The sequence below is a fragment of the Euprymna scolopes genome, chromosome 5, assembly GCF_053919585.1.
Source record: "Euprymna scolopes isolate OS-2025 chromosome 5, ASM5391958v1, whole genome shotgun sequence".
Classification (NCBI taxonomy): domain Eukaryota; kingdom Metazoa; phylum Mollusca; class Cephalopoda; order Sepiida; family Sepiolidae; genus Euprymna; species Euprymna scolopes.
The window spans coordinates 127,140,685-127,156,024 of NC_136486.1; the positions used below are offsets into that span (position 1 = coordinate 127,140,685).

General features: G+C 30.1%; 1 protein-coding gene across 1 annotated transcript in view; it reads right to left on the minus strand.

Annotated features, from left to right (window-relative positions):
* Positions 1-5,683: 5,683 nt before the first annotated feature.
* Positions 5,684-15,340, minus strand: part of LOC145276968 (uncharacterized) — a 925,232-nt gene continuing 915,575 nt past the window's right edge. Inside the window, exons 24-25 of the mRNA XM_080128511.1 lie at positions 8,813-8,927; positions 5,684-6,184 (exon numbers count right to left, since the gene is read on the minus strand). The gene's annotated coding sequence lies outside the window, so the exon portion shown is untranslated. The remainder of the gene's footprint in view (positions 6,185-8,812; positions 8,928-15,340) is intronic.

The window sequence follows — 15,340 nt, forward strand, 5'->3', positions numbered from 1 at the left end:
TGTAGACCAATAACTGAGAGGAGTTTGGTAGGCAAAATTTTTTAAACAAATATATATGCATATATGTTTACTACAACCTTTTTATGCAAATATTATGCAAGTATAAATCATGTAGAATATCTGCATGAATATAATTATATGTAATAGTAAACTAAAGATGATCATCCCATAAGAAAACTGAAAAAAAAAAAACTAATAGGGAATTAAAATGAATGTTTAAAAGAATATGCAAATTAGCTAGATCTTTTGCAGATGGATGCAATTCCACGACCCATATATAAGAAAGCTGTATTTTCTTTTTAAATAAATAGAGAAAAAAAAGGGTTTTAATATGAATATCAATACACAAAATAAAAAAAAAAATTATAGGTGTGTGTGTAATATATATATATATATATATATATATATATACATATATATATATTAGAATTATATATTGGAATATTAATTATATATTAGAATTATATATTGGAAGTTTTAACCTTTAAAACAATTAAAAAAAAAAAAAAAAAAATTTTTATCATTCATTACAAAACTATTTAGTAAGTAAGTCATTCAATCACCTGCAATCACTGCATCAACTTGCTCTCTCAACTATATACATATATATGAGAGAGAGAGAAATAAAAAGAAACAAACCGAGTTATGTGTTCATCAACGTTTCGTCTTTATTTTGAGACTTCCTCTGGAATAAAGATGAAACGTTGATGAACACATAAATTGGTTTGTTCCTTTTTATTTCTCTATTTTGTCGGAATACTATTTCCTTTATTCTCATCGTGTGTATATATATATATATATATATATACATATATATATATAATTTCATGTATCTACATGAAATTTTTTTGTATCTATTTTCAGTATTTACTTCAACAATGCTCAGTATGTAAGTAGAGCTAGGTAATAAGTTTTGAAAATAAATATGGCAATTAAGTTACATAAAACTTTCTGCATTTCCTCCTTGTGAGGATTCATCAGGTTATTGATAATAGTTGCCATCTATATTTTCAAAACTTTATATATATATGAAGTACAAGCCAGCCAAACCTTTGTGTGAAAGAAGCCCTGCCATTGGTTAATGGAAACATTCACCTGTGAGAGGGAATAACAAAGAATCTGGTTACTTAACTACACAAAACACCACATGTCATATATACCCGGTAACATGAATTTCATGCATTTTAGACTGACAATTCCCTACAGAGATGAAACTAGGAAGCCTCTATTTAGCTTAATTTCCATAAATATATTTTCTTGTTTTTATTATATATATATATATATACTTTGGTTGTGATACCTTATTTATAAAAATATTTGGAGAATATCTTAAAATTTTTTTGATGCCCCAACCTTCCAAGTAATGAATTAAACTTTGATTACTTTATTTCTTTTACATGCCTCCCCACGTGGGCAAAGTTAGACATAAAGTTGGTTTTTAATATAGCAAAAAACCAGCTCTTTTAAAAGGGACATTCTGGACTGAGACAAAATTCAAAATTGCCTAGGTCTATGAAGATATCTCCTCCTCCTGAACGAGGACAGAAATATAGAAATATTACACTTTGATCCTAACCTGAAGGCTGAACAGCTCCATCAGATTTATTTAACCATTTATGAGGTAAAAATCAAGTTATTTTAAATTATCTCCTATTAAATGGAATGCTATAGAATATAAATATTCAATACTATTTTTTTTTAACAAAGAGTAAATTTTCCTGAGTTAATCAAAGAGTTTGGCTTAATTTACAAATCTTAATAACATTTTGAAATTATGTATAACAATTTAAAATTAAACATGAAATTGCATAAATTATTGTCATTTAAATTTTTTTTTTTTACTATTAAAATTATTTTTAATGACTTAAATTATTTAATTATTTTTTAAAAAGAATACCTTAATAAAGAAAATAAAAACATAGGTTTCATAAAGAAAATGTTACATTTTTAAAATTATTTATTCTGTATTCTTGTGCATCTAAGAATAAGATCTCAGTATTTAAAAATAAAAATTGAGACTGTAAAAATAATGACTTTAAATTAGTCTTTTTTTTTTTTTTTGTAAATTTTTACTTGGAAAATAAAAGCTGTCATTAAGAGCATATGAAGTTTTCTACATGAGGTTGTGGATATCGATTCCGTATGATTTAGTTTTATCAGGTCTATAGCACCATCAGGAGTGTTGGAAATCGTCATTTAGTTCCTCCTGTGAGTATCCGATTCTATCTTGAAACTATTTCCAGCAAAGTGGAAGTGAGGAATCTAAAATGTTGTAACTTGCTGATCCATGTTTTTTTTTGTTTTCTTTTTTAGGTTAAGCCTAAATGTGAAGTTTTCTTTTTTTTTTTTTTTTTTTTTTTACTCCAATTCAATATTTGTCATTAGGTTTTTTCCTGTTTTCTTGCTTCTCTATGGCAGCAAAAATCGATTTTTAATGTGGGGAAAATAAAATGTCCAGAAATCATATGTATATTTGTTCATGTGAATTTTACAAAATGACTTTTATGTGAAGAAATGAATTATTTTTAGCTAAAAAAAAAAATAAATTGGATAATATATATTACACTTTTACAATGCTTGATAAATAAGATGGTATAATGTTAGAATATGTATTCAACTCATTTTGTAATTTAATTGAAACTTTTGAATTAACTTAGAAAATTCAGTTTGAAAATGATTTTTTTTTTCAAACAAGCTCCCAAAGAAATATGTTTTATTAGAAAAGATAATCTTTAAAACCCAATTATTATTGAAAATTTGCATTCCTCAAAATTCGATTTAAAGGGAGATAATTAAAAACAAAAGGTGAAGCTCTTTTGCTTCTTGATTACCAACTGAAAACTTAAAAGATGTAGATTGGTTAAAAGAAAACCAATCATAATCCTTGTAAGACATCATGTGACAAAAGGCAATATGTGTGCTATTTTTTTTCTCTTCAATTCTCACTAGATGTCTATGAATTAAGAACTCATTAATGGCCCATAAAAATCTAAAACACTGCCTGAAACCTCATATATAATTCATCATTATTAAAAGTTCTACACACAACAATGGAAACTTATGTGTATTAAAAAAACAAAGCAAAAAAAACTGTCAAAAAAAGATAATAAAAGGTTCGTTTTATATTTATACATGTTTTATTTATTTTATCTTTTTAGTAAAACCTCTTATCTACTTACCTGCATAACATGAACCAGTTTTACTCCATTTCAATTTCTCATATTATGCAGTAAAGTATAAATATTGATATAGACTGATTAATTCAACACATTATTAACTATAATTAATTCAGTTAAAGTTTTGAAGAATGAAATTTATCACTACCATTTTTGAAAAACTATTTTCAATATTCACAAATTGGATGTCACAACTTTTCTAATTAAAAAAAAAACTTTATTTTATGATGTATATATAATTTTTTTGTAACTGACTCGATAAAGGAATATATAGTTTCAATACTGAGAGATTTGTTTTTAAAAATTGCACATGTAATTGCAGAAAAAAAAAATTTTTACCAGGGAACACGGACTTTACAACATGAGTTTTGGTGCTTATACACTTATTGTACTGGCTTATTTTTTTTAATGGTAGTTTCAAGTTTTATGATTTTCTTTTTAAATAAACGGTTAAGTTAAAGTATAGAATAGTTACATAACACCCTTCTCTCCTCATGTTAAGAATGGCTTTCCAAATAACATTATTTGAGCACAGTGCAATAAGTGCTGAGCTTTTTTTTTTCTTTTTGCATTTAAGTTTTAACGGCTTTATTTTCAACTGCATGTTATGTTGTTTTTGTTTGTTTCTAAGTGTTTGGATAGACATATCATCAACATTGTTTAATTTTTATTTTTAACATTTTTATTTTAATAGTTCAAGGCCCATAATTTATTCAGATAGTCAAGCAAATCCCAGCATTGTTTTTTTTTTTATATAGACATGTAGAATTATCTTGACAATCCAATCAATATTACTGAAATATATATATATGCAGAACTGAATCAAAATGGTTTTTGAGTTATTTAAAGAAACCAGTTTTGTTTTTACTCAGTTTAGTGAGTCTTTTCTTTTAGCCAGCGATTTTTTTTTTCTGTATTTTTTTTTTTTTTGTGAGGGGGGGGGGGGTCTCCATTTTATTCTTGAAATTTCCTTTCCAACTCTTGTGGCACAGCTCCACACCACCTTTCTTCATTTGTAGTCAAAATGACCTACCTATCTGATTGGGTGAATTCAATTTATATATATATATATATATATATATATATATATATCAATTTTTCAATCTATTCCATTTATCACAAATCTTTTTCTTTTGTCTGTGTGTGTGTATATATATATATATATAATTATTCATGCACATTTAAGCTATGTTTGAAGTATATCATTTGATAATGCGATTAGTTTAGTTTGGATTTCGGAATCTTTAAATTATAACTGGTCAGCCCTGAAGTATTCCTTAATTTCAGGAATAATCATCTCGCTGGGCACCAATGGTTAAACAGTTGGGTTGGACACATAAATTATTCTTTATATGATAGCACCTTTTAATGGTTTCTGTTAAGTATGGAACAGTATCAATTTCACTGAGAAATGCTTAATGTATGATATTTTCTTTCATATTTCAAATATTAATGCAACAATATACAAAATTTTTGTCTGTATATATTTGAATAAACAGCATAAAAGCTAACTTTTAAAAATCCAATTTAAAAAGTTTGTAAACCTTTTTGACAATCACCTTTTACTTTTTAAATTTTGACATCTTTTCTTTTGTACATCCCAAACATGGATCCTAATTTTACAAGAATGGAATCAAATGAATTTTTCATTTTTTTTTTTCTTCTATTTTCTTTTTCGGCATTCCTACTGAAATATTCTTTCATTTGGGAAGAATTTGAAAAGATAATACTCAAAGTTGTATTAATCAAATTAAAAAAAAAAAAAAACTAATTGTGGAGATAATCAACAAAACCAGTGAAGAAAAATGTCTTGCCGGAATTTATATATTCATCTACAAATGAAGAAAAAAAAAATCATTAAATTTCAAAGATTATCTATTTATCCTTTTTTTTTTTCCTTCAAAATGTTTCATCCATATGCAATCAAATGGCATATTTTTTTTTTTTAAACAAACTCGCAAAGAAATATATTTTTATGGCATTTAACACTGCCATAAAAATAGTGATTTCTATCTCTCAAATAATTGGGTGTTTTTATTATTACCTGAATCTGGAATTATTACAGAAGAAATTATCTGTATAATTTCATAAGATTAAAATATATTAAGATATTGTCTCATCCCTTCACAAATTTTTGCAAGTGAACTTTAAAAATCGGCTGTATTTTTTTTTCACTGGAGCAAATATATCATTCTTTCATTTTTCTTTTTTAATATCCCAAAGCCAGAAGTTGATCTTTTAAAAATGAAAAAGATTTACTATGAACATAGTTTCAGCCAGAGAGAAATTTTGATAAAAGTAATTAAAAAAAAAGTTTCTGATGAACATATCAGGTATAAAAGAAAATTAGTTAAACACTGAATATTTACAAAATATAATCCCAAAGATATAAAAAAAACACAAAAAACTAAAATTCTTTGGTGGGGGTGAGGGCGTTTTTACAAGAAATATCGAATAAAATGATAATGTTTTAAAGAAAATATTTCATGAAAATTTAAAATGAACAAATCTTTTGTTTCTTAAAATGCCAAACTTCAATTTTGAGGTATTTTTTTTTTTAATTTTGATATTTTGTTTCCATGATTCAATTATTTTTTGTTTGCTTTTTATTTTACTGCCTCTCCTTGTGGCAAAGGAGCAAAGTAAATAATGTTGGTGTCAATATTTTTACACCCATCTGAATTAATGCAAAAGTAATTCAGATTAATACTCCTCTCAATGTTCTGTTAAACAAAAAAAAAAAAAAATGGAAACTAAAAACATAGAAACAAATTTAGTTTGAAGTGGTAAGATCAGATTCTTATTAGATGGTCTTTTTTTTTTTTAACATAACTCTTCTCCCTCTTTTTTCTTCGTTTTTGTTTTTGCAAAAAAGAAAAAAAAGTCAGATGATAAAATGTAAGAAGAATCCTGCATGCACTTCGTCTTGACCGGCAGTGTTCGTAGAAAAATTCACTCTTTAAGCCACTTCATTAACAAGAATCGTGCATCGCACAAGACTTGTGTATCTGAAAAAGAAAAAAAAGAAAATTATTGCTTTGATTCAATTGATAATTTTAAACCAGAAAGAACAATCACTTCTGGGTTTCTGTCCAGGACTCCCTATATCTTAAAAAAAGCAAAAATAAAGAAAAATCTGTATGATGTACATACCCATGATAGAACAAAAAAATCAGATAAATTGATAAAGTGGTTTTATTATCAAAAAAAAATTCTTTTTAATGGTATTAAGTGATTAATGGTATATCGTAGGCATTACAAGATTGATCTCAAGTTCGAATTATTCTAGAGTTACCTGCCCCTCCTTTTTTTCTTCGTTTTTTTACAAAGAGGGTTATTATATCTCAAGAATAAGGGCTAATGTGTGTGTTGTCGTTATTGGGACAATAGCATAATAATTGCTTGTGGTGGAACATTGGTATAATCAGATTATTTACGAGGATGGTTCAATATTTATTGTTTATGTTGGACTTGAATGCAATAATATTGTAGTCAGCTGGAAAGCAGACCACCGGAACAGAGTTTCACAGACAGGCAGTTCTAGGAAAGAATCTTTGTTAATGGAATCCAATGTTTAGGTTTAGGCACCGATAGAGAGTGGTGGAATTTATTGATAGTGATTTTTGCTTGCTCATAAAATTTGATTTTTCTTGGTTTAAAATAAAACTACTACATCAGTTCATGTAAGTTTTGGAATATAACATTTTTGTTCCACCACAGATATGTATATCGTAAAGATTTTATCATTTTTTAAATATACGGAGATTCTGGACAAGAACGCACTTGTTTCAATTCTTACAAACTAATGAAAAGAAAAACTAGTGATAAACTCTTAAACATCTTGTATATTTTATTAACAAACATTATCATTATTTTATATTCGTTTGAGATGAGGCTCTATAATTTGTGTATTGATTTTTTGCCAACTATTATACTTGCTGTCTCACCATGTTTTGGCTAACTATTCCTCTGGCCTTGAGTCTCTATGGTTCCAGGTGAGCATTGTTGAAGATAGTTGTTGTTGTTTCTTCTTCTTCTTGATGATGATGCGGCCTCAGCTGAGATAGAACTCACTACACCCTTCCAGTATTCCCTATCTGTCATAGCACCTAAAAGATCTTCCTTGGAGATGAATACGTCTCATTGTATCCTATCTCAAAAAGTTAACTTACGTGATCGATTGTGAGATGATGGGTGCCTCTATAGTACAAATGATGAAACCAGTGGTTTCCATCCTAACCAAAGCAGGCCAGAGGAATAGTTGGCCAAACATGTTGAAGCAACAACAACTATGGAAGGCAGTAATTACTAGCAATACAGTTACAAGACTCAACATTCTTATTCCGTCATGGTTAACCACCTGAAGAAGGCCAGAGGAATGGTTGGCTGAAACAAGAACTATGAAGATGAAGATATCAATACACAAATCATCATTATTAATGTTGTTGTTGACCATCATCATCATCTAACATGAACAACACAGACTGACGATCTGAGTGTTCTATGTTCGAATCCAGTTCATTCCACAAAAGTCATTTTCACTTGGGACGTTGGCAGCATTCTCGTAGTCCCTCTCATACTAGTATCCAATGTTCTTCTAGAAAGAATTAACTATAAAAATATCGAAGAAACCAATTCGAACAATAGCATCTTCACATTCGTATGATAGGATGTTTATATGATACTAATCTCAGTGTTCCGATTTTGCCAGACTCTATCCAAGATTATAATGGTGAAATACAGTAAGCATAAAAATCAGGTGCATGAAATGCATTAAAGCTAAAATAGTTTTAAAAAAAATAATTACTGTTATCTCAGACAGTGATATATAAAACGCTGATAATGATAAGTGATAAATGAGATTTAAAAAAAACTGTTACCAAAATCCTAAGATTCTATTTTAGTATCCATGGCCTAAAAAAAAAAAATCCAGTTTTCGTGGCGATACAATTGCCTAGAAACTACTTTTGCGCAGATTTCTCCCATGTTCAAAATACCTGTACCCTATATATATACGTATATTTTATTTGGGAAAATATTCCAATTTTGAAAGCGGTAATCACTGTTTAAAAATGAATATGAAATGTGTAGGATAAAAACTCCACACGGCTCTTGCCAAGTTGCCAATCTCTCGATACACCACGATATTATCAACTATTTACCAATGCACTATTTTCTTTTCAGAATCTAAAAAAATAAAAGATAAAAATAAAAAATAAAAATATCAAATTTCTTACTCGCCCACTAAAACTAAGAAAACATCCAAACCAATCTAAAGGAGATAAGTAGAAATAACTCGGCAGGGGAAGTAACTCGGTTACTCTATATTCTCTTTACCTATCAATTCTACGAAAATATATAGTTTATGTACTAGATTAAAAAAAGGATTTTAAACAGAATGTAATGCTTTCTTCCTAGATATTGTTTAAAAATTAGCCCAAATCTTAATTGTATTATAACTGTATACTTTAACATTTGATTGATATAATATTCTGTTTGTTTTTCCCAAAACTAAATGGTCACATTATTCTTTTATTTTATTACTGTAAAAATATTTTAAAGTTCCGTTTAACAGCTATTCTCAACCATTAAAAAAAACAAAAATGAATATTAAAACAGTTATAAAACATATTTACCTTTTTTTTTTCCATCTGAAACTGCTTGAAGCTGACACCTCAGAAACGGAATGAGCACAACATATATCAAAATATTCTCATAAGAAAAATCTCAAATTAATCGCAGATCAAAATCCTGTAAAAAAACAAAAACTAATTAAATGTTGATAGATAGAAAATTTAGAAACGGATAATAAAAAAACATGTTAAATATTTAAAAATAGTTAAATATTTAAAAAATTGCTTCATAACACCTTTCAGTTAATGGTCATCAGAGGAATGTCGGGGATTGTACAGTGAAGTATATATAAAAAAAAATATATATATTTAAATTTCCAATATAAAATAAACAAATGTTACCATAGCCAATAAAAATTACGTTTACATCTACCTGGTTCATTTCTTTTTTTTTTTTTTTGTGCTTTGAAGTAATTTTAAATGTTCTTTATTTGATCTCAAAGATTCATTTTTTTAAAATTGTTTTTTAAAGATAGCTGCCAACAATCTTCCCCATATCAGCAGTCCTCTTGTTGGCTACCAACTCATAAAAAATGAATATTCGCAATGAAATAAAAAGCATTCAAAACTATATAAAAACACCAAAAAATGAGCCAAGTAGAAACTTAACTTTTATTGGCTAGGGTAACATTGTATGTATGTTTCATATTCGTTTGTTGGCTTGACAGCAAAATCTTTGGGGTGTCAATATCTTATCGAATCATTTTGTTTTAGTTGGTGATGGGGCATTCTATCTGATGCCAAACATTCACCCGCTATCTCAGATATTCCACCCAAGAGATCTTTTTAAGATTCTAACTGCTCCTTTAAGTGCAATTATTTGTATCTCTCTTGTACTTTGTTCACTAAGAATATTTTCCAGATAGTTTTTTTAAATTTTTTTTTCACGAGTTTGGTTGCTCCTAAAATTACTGGAATAATTGAAATCTTCCTCAGATTCCAGTTTCTTTTCATGTCATACCTAACACTTTAGTATTTTGTTATCTTTGCCCTCTCAGTTCGGTTTAACCCAGCAATATTGGGATTTTTTTTTTTTTTTACACTCATGTTCACCCCTTACAAAGCATATCGCTACTTGGATGTAAGGGGCTACTATTTGGGGCCATGTTTAGGAAAGATTAACAAGATATTTGTTTATGTTACATTTAAAGTTCTACATATCAGTATCGCCAGGGAAACAAGCAGCAGGAAGAGAATTCCAAAGTCTAGCTGTTCGAGGGAAGAAACTATTAGAATAGAAAGCTTTCTGACGTTTAGGGATAACAACAGTGAAGGGGTGAGATCTTATTGCTAAGCGGGTTTGGCGGGGATATGTACGTCGAGTGGGGGTACAAGTGAAACAAGTTCATCAGAACACATTCCATTTAAAATATTTGTAAAACAAGCACAGTGGTGCAACATTGCGATGATGAGATCAGGGCTGGAGCTTGTCCTATATCATTGTCTGCTTTAATAGCACCGTTTTCTACGTACATAGCTGTAGGAATTGCATAGTCATAGTGAATGATGTAGGGCTTATTTCCAACTGTTTCTTTTCTTTTTTTCTAGTATGTTCCCAAGACTTGTTGTTGCATTTGATATTCAACTTTTTACAGATGGTACAGTGGAGATGATTACACACGCCATTATGTCGCATCATATAGTAGCTGTTCCCCCAGCAGAACTTTACATTGAAATTATATATTCATGCAAAAAGATTCAATGAATAAACAAATCATTTTACACAAAGGTTGTCAATAAGAAAATACAAATAGCCTCCAAAACTCTTGAACTGAACGTTAACGAGTAGAACTAAAGATTGTAAAGGAATTATCCATCTAGCGATCAAGGCTATTGAGTTGTGCTTCTGTTTTTGGAAAAAAGTTACTTACTTCACATATCGGTAAAAATACGACAATATGGGATGAACATTTTCAGGGTGAACAATAAAATTGTCGCCATAGAAAGGCATGATTCCATTTCCGTTTAATGAAAACTGTTTTTTTTTTGTAGACCATCTATTAGTTGGCCAGTTATGTGCAAATCTCAAGAGTGATAGGAGCCTTCTATCATGTCTGCAAAGGTTATCACGTTCAACGAGTAAGACCAGACCATTGCTAGCACCCTCAAAATACAAATCTGGACAGTTCAGCACTTGAGGGTACAGCTCAATGAAGTTTCCGGCAACAGTTATGGTCTTTGGTGTGGTTTCAAGTGAGGACCACATCATGCCACCTCACATCTTCGAAATCAGCTTGAAAGTAAACACCAAAGTGTATTTGGATGTGCTGAAGAGTGTGGTGATCCCCTGGTGCAATAAGGTGGCTACTGGCTGACCCTGGTTGTGGCAGCAAGACTGCGCTGGACCACAAGTCCAAATATACCCAGGCTTGACTTCAGAAGGAGTGTTATGACTTTCTAACTTTTCTCTCACTGGCCCCTTCTCCTCTTCCTCGACCTGAATCCATTGAACTTTGTTTGGTCATACGTTGAGAACATCACCAACATGACCTCCCAAAACATTAAAGCCAGGCTGATCGCCACCATCGGTCGAATATTCGCCAAGCTCCCGCTGGCACTTGTGGAAAAGGCATGCTCCTAATTCCAAACCAATATCAAGGTGATGATAGAGGCTGAAGGTGGCTACATTGAATAGATGTCAGCTCTACTACATAATCAAGTTACCTGAATTGATTTTTTTCAATAAGTTTTAATATAAAACTGTAGTGTTTTCTTTAGGGCGACAAATTTATCATTCCAACCTGTATAGACGATGGATGGGCCAGCCTCAATTTTCGTGTCATTCCGTTGACGCACAAACTATATGAAAAAAATTCACTTGATTCGGAGAGATTCGATGTCGTAGAGTCTAAATCTACAAAGATCTCCAGGTAGACGATGAGCATTTTAAAAAATATTTTGCAATTTAATTTGATTTTTTTTATTGCAAAAGTTGAGCGTAAAAATCATGTAAGGGAGGTAATCATTTGGTAAATGTCTTTTCGGTCAATAGTTACCTCCCTTTGTTTTAAAATTCGGCTAAAAAAATGAACGCTCCGAATGTGCGATACATTTTGAGTCAAATACGACTGAAAAAATTATTTCTTCTACTGAAATAACATTTAAAAAAATTTGTGATTATGCAAATAAATGGAACAATTTCGTCTGTCAGCAAGGTAATGTTGCTCGTATGTTTAATTGTTGTTCAACTTTTAAAAACATTAGCGAGACAAAATATCGGAATGCATAAAAAATGCTATAATCGATTCACAGACATCGCAAGGTAAGTTTTTTTTTTTTTTTTTTTAAATAAATATATGGCATATGCAAATATCTTGTTTCTGTCACCAAATCGTGTGTTGTGTCAATAAATTTAACTTGGAATAAAGATATAATATGTATGTGTGCATGTTTTTTTAAAATTCTTTTATTAATTAAGCATAATTAATATAATTTTTTTAATAAAATCTCATGGCCCTGAGTTTTGCGTTTGTTTTAAAATAATTCCAAGTAGAAATAAATTATATTTAAAATTTCCTCAGCTATTAAAATAATCTGCTTTACATCTACAATATTTTGACAGCATTTTTTATCATTTGTCAATGAAATAAATAAATACTAGCTATCCTGGTGTGTTACAGGCTAAAACAATTTGAGAAACGCAGCATTACAGAAATGAATTTAATATTCACTGCACCATCATCAAGGGATGAAGAGCTTGAACCCAGTCAGAAAAGGTTGAGAATCAGCAGTAATTTTAGTCAATCCACCTTTGGTAAAGATGATCAAACTACTCGCTGTTCTTTTGTTTTGCCAGGCAAATGCATATTTTGCAAAAGACAAAGAAAAGATTAAAAAGAAATTGATGGAAAGGCGCACCAGGGAACCCCTGCAACAATGTGAACTCATTGTAAATGAAATTTTATTGGCTGCAAAGTTGAAACCTGATGATCTTCTTTGTCAGTTACGAGATAAAGATCTTGTAGCTGCAGTGCTAAAACATCATCTTACATGTAAAATCAATTATACCAATTTCTTGAGATACACAAAAAAATCAGTAGACATGAACACTGAAACAAAACACAGTGCTGCATATAATATTTTCAAGAAAGATATTATCATGAAAAAAATCACTCAAGGAAATCAGGTCTTACGAATGTCGAAACTGACTGAATTGTACAGAAACATTATCAAATCAGTAGAAGGAACATCTATAGTAGATAAAACTCAACATCTAAAGCAGAAAATTTTACATGATTTTCCACAGCTCACTTTCTTAAAACCAAGACAAAATGCAGCACTGATTTTAGATGAACTGGCAGTGATACAACAACTTGCAGACCATGTTCCATCAAGGTTTGGTGAGCTGAGCATTTATATTTTTAGATATGTAATTAAGCTTGCTTCTTTTTATATGTCATCAAGAGTCGACTTTGTCTGTGATAAGTACAATCCATGGAGTATTAAAGACTCTGAAAGAAGACACCGTTTGATTACATCCAGCCCTTTGTTACATGCTCTGAATGAAAAATAAAAAACGCCGGTACAATTTCGAAAATTCCTCATGTCTGGTGACAATAAAGAATCTCTACTTTAATTCATGTTGATGCATTGGAAGAAATTGCCAACAGAAGAATTTCATGGAAAAACTGTGATTGTATCATTTAGCCATTGATGTTTCATGCTGTGTCCTAACACTGATGCAATTGAAGCAATCACAAAAACTTTGCCAGAATTAACAACTGACAATAAAGAAGCAGATACCCTTCTTTTACTTCATGCAAAGCATGCATCAACTGATTTCTCTTCCATTATAATTAAGACTTCAGATATGGATGTTTTTTCTTTTTTGCTCAACAAAATGATTTAAACTCTGATTTATGTGTCAACTAATACCAGTCGATCATCTTGTTTGATCTCTATTAAATCAGTAGCAGAGAAATGCGGACCTGTTATTTCAAGTGCTTTACTTTCTTTGCATGCATTCACTGGCTGTGACACTGTTAGTAGTTTTAATGAAAAGGAGAAAATAAAGCCATTTGAATTGATGAAAGAAACAAAAATTTCTTCAAACTTTCACACTATTAAGCTTCAACTGGCATTTGACTGACAATTTGTTCCAGCAAGTAGAAAAATTTGTGTGCTCTCTGGACAGAGAAATGTTTCTTCTGTAAATATTGCCCGTTTTAATATTTTTCACATGACTGGAAAATTTGATAATAGTTTACCACCTTGCCAAAATAGTTTACGATTACATGCGAAAAGAGCTAATTATCAGGATGCTATTTGGCGGCAATGTCTTCGCATTAATATTAATGCTCCTTCTCCAACAAACCATGGCTGGAAATGTGAAGATAAAGCACTAGTTGTTCATTGGAGCAGCCGTCCAAAACTCAATCAACATTAATCAACTTAGTAAAGTGTAACTGTAAGAAGAACAGCTGTTACTCCAGGCGTTGTTCTTGTGTTTGTCAAACACTGCCTTGTACCGACCTTTGCCTGTGTGTAGATTGTTTTAATGTAGTTGAAAAAAACAATGAAATGCAGCAGTTCAGTGAAATAGAAGATTCTGACTCCTCCGATGGTGAATGATAACATAAGCTTTCTGGATTAGAGAACAATCAATTATTTTTCAATTCCTTTTCTAAATGTATTATTTCATAATTTTTTCAAAAGAACTAAAAAATCTCTTATCATATTCTTTTATATATATATATATATATATATATATATATATATAGTCAAAATTTTTCTAAACATTAAGGTCTGTATATCAGTCAATATGCATGTGTGACAAAATTACATCAAAAAGTAAATGACCGTCCAAAATGAAGAAAAGTCATTGAATCACCAAAAGTATTTGAAAACAGTTTTTCCATCTATGATTTTTGAAAGGCACAAGATTTGGAAACATAAATGCGTTTTATGTCTTTTGTCAAACGAATGTAAACTGCAGTGCTTTATGATGATATTTGCAATCTGAGAAACTGATACGACAATAGAAAGTAACGTTTTCGTTGATATGGCTTTACACAAGTTATTTTAATTACTGAAAATTCCTAATTTAATAAATAAACACATCATATAAGAGAATAGACATATCAACTTCTTGTTGATACACTTTAATGTGTTAAACTACTTATTTAAATTTCACTTTACATAAAGTGAACCATAAAAATGGAATTTTTCCGTAAATGACACACCCTGTATTATCTCCCTTTTTCTGAAGCAGTGCCCACATTTAGCCTAGAGATCTCTTCAGATTTGAAATCAGCATGAAAAATACTCCTAGAAACACTTAAAATTTTCTCATATGAATAAAATGTCTACCAACTCAAAAACTAAGCCCTTTTTAAGCCTCTGGCCCATAGTCTAGTACTTCTGTTTTTTTATAGAAATCGTGCGAGACAATGTATGAAGCCACTTGATGTAAGGAGCTAACAAGAACAAAAACTGATTATTGCAAAGATAGGTGATACCTATTGCCCTTAGTCTTGAAAAGACCAAGGCTGTAGGTAGGAAACAGTGAGCAGGAAGAGTTCCACAACCTTA